Source organism: Rutidosis leptorrhynchoides, chromosome 3 (genome assembly GCF_046630445.1).
Source record: "Rutidosis leptorrhynchoides isolate AG116_Rl617_1_P2 chromosome 3, CSIRO_AGI_Rlap_v1, whole genome shotgun sequence".
Classification (NCBI taxonomy): Eukaryota; Viridiplantae; Streptophyta; class Magnoliopsida; order Asterales; family Asteraceae; genus Rutidosis; species Rutidosis leptorrhynchoides.
In genome coordinates, this window is record NC_092335.1 from 347378630 (window position 1) to 347381601 (window position 2972).

Sequence of the window (2972 nt, forward strand, 5' to 3'; positions counted from 1 at the left end):
ATTAAACCATGTTTATTCTCAGTTAAATACTAAGAGCTTCCGCTATTACATAATAAAATAAGGACAAGATTTAGAGTCCATGTTTGTATGATATTGTGTAAAAACTGCATTCAAGAAACATATGTCGATGTAATATATTTCTATTGTAAACCATTATGTAATGGTCATGTATAAACAGTATATTTTAGATTATCATTATTCGATAATCTACGTAATACTTTTAAAACCTTTATTGATAAAATAAAGGTTATGGTTGTTTTAAAAATGAATGCAGTCTTTGAAAAACGTCTCATATAGAGGTCAAAACCTCGCAACGAAATCAATTAATATGGAACGTTTATAATCAATATGAACGGGACATTTCAGTTGGTATCCGAGCGTTGGTCTTAGAGAACCAAAAAATTTGCATTAGTGTGTCTAATCGAGTTTGTTAGGATGCATTAGTAAGTCTGGACTTCGACCGTGTTTTCTTTAAAAATGATTGCTTAACATTTTTGTTGGAAACTATATATTATTAACATGTAAATATTATGTGATATATTAATCTCTTAACATGTTTGATATTGTGTGATAGATGTCTACCTCTAGCACAAATCCCATTGACTCACCTAATAATAACGAAGAGTCGAATATATATTGGCAAGATTCACAAGTTCCCGAAGAACTAGAAGAAGAGGAAACGGAACCGGAAGAAGAGGAACCGGAAGAAGAGGAACTAGAAGAAGAGAAACCGAAAGAAGAAGAGGTTCCGGAGGGGGGAATAGTAGGAACCACAGAAAACCGGTCAAATAAAAGAAAATCCTCAACTAATGGACCAAAGTTAATAATGGTCAATGGTGTTTCCGCTAAGGAAGCAAAATATTGGGAAAATTACCAATTTTCCGATGAATCGGATCCTGATGAGGATTCCGATGATGTTATAGAAATTACCCCAACCCAATTTAATGAGGCAAAATAAAATAATAAGGGAAAAGGCATTAAAATAGAGAAATCTGATTCCGACCCCGATGAACTTTATATGTACCGTCAACACCCGTATTTTCAATATCGTGACAATAACCCGGGAACCTCTAAACCACCAAGTTTTTCTAAACCAATGTGGAAAACAACGGCTCGTATTAGAGGAACATCATATATCCCTAGAAAATTAGGAAAAAGAACCAAGTCCGAAGAAGAAGAAACCAGTGATTCAGATTAGAGGGGTGTGAGCATGTTGTGTAATAAATGTATTGTAGTGTGCTTGTACTTTTATGTTCTATGTAAAAATTGCTTGTATTGTTTGTTATTACGAATCTAATCCTTGTCAATTTTACAGTATAAAAACAAAATGGACGTTAAGGGTAGACAACCGAATATTTTAGAAGACCTACCAGAGGATATGATTGAGGAAATCTTGTCTAGAGTCGGTCAAAATTCATCAGCACATTTAGTTATGGCGAAATTAACTTGTCAAACATTTGAAAGACTTTCCAGAAATGCCTTAGTTTATAAAAGGCTTTCCTTTGATATGTGGGGTATATCACATTGGGGAGACTTTAAGTTACACCGTGTTTTCTTTAAAGCGTTAAATGCGGGGAACTCAAATGCAATTTTACGCTACGGGTTAAGAACCTATTTTGACTCAACATATCCCAATATAGGATTTCGTGAATTAGAAAGAGCTTCTAACATGCAACATAAAGAAGCATGTTATGCTTACGGGTTAGTGATGTTCGCTTCTTACCAAAGTGAGGAAAAGAACATCGGATTGCAGTTTTTAAATAAAACTTTCCCACAAGTGACGGATTCAGTAGTTGGGGTGAAAAACAAGGTTTTTAGATTCTGTTGGACATTACGAAACCCTCGTCCTTTTGACGACATTACAACATGCTTCCTAGCCAATGGTCATAACGGTTATTTTCCACAAGACCAAGGATGGGAAGTCATCTTAGTAAAACCAGAATGCATGACTTGTTTCTGGACTTATGAATTACATGTCTTTATTTCGTTTGCTGAACAACTTGCGTATTAACTAGATTTATCTTCAAAACTGTCCTGTATCATAGTGTACTATATTTCATGTTATATGTAATATAGCGAAGTTGTAAGTTTGAAGAATATTTGTATGTGATATATTATTATAATCAGTTTTTCATATGGAATTATAGTAGTTGAATTGTATATTAGCTACTAAGTATGAACTTAACGGGTAGGTAGTACCCAAATTTAAACTTATAAAATGCTAATATGAAGAAAAAGCTTTTATAAATGAGTTCATATTATGCTACGAGATACTATTGACTACTCTTAATATTCTGTATGATTAACTTGTTTCATTTGACTATTTTGAAGGAAATGGCACCGACTACTCGACACACCTTGAATATGAGCGAAGAGGAATTTCGTGCCTTTCTTGCTTCAAATATAGCCACAGTACAGGCCGCGCTACATACCAACAATAACTCTGAATCTAGTAATACAGCTAACGGCGCAAGAAATCATGTAGGATGCTCCTACAAGGAATTCACTGCCTGCAAACCTTCAGAATTTGATGGGATCGAAGGACCAATCGGATTGAAACGGTGGACCGAGAAAGTTGAATCGGTGTTTACCATAAGTAAGTGTGCTGAAGGAGACAAAGTGAAGTATGCTACGCATACCTTCACAGGTATTGCGTTAATGTGATGACCCGGAAATTTCTGACCAAATTTAAACTTAATCTTTGTATGATTAACATTTCCGACACGATAAGCAAAGTCTGTAAAACTGAATCTAAAAATTTTTGAACTACTTTTATATATTTAAATACCCTTCGGTTGTTTTCGACGATTCGTGAACAATTATATGTAAATAGATACATATATACTATAACTTGAAAAGGTAACAATGTATTAATTATTTGATACCGTACATTAAACTTATTGGTTTAAATATCTATTTGAATATATATGATAAGTTGAAATATTTATTATTAAAATTTATTTATAAATAAC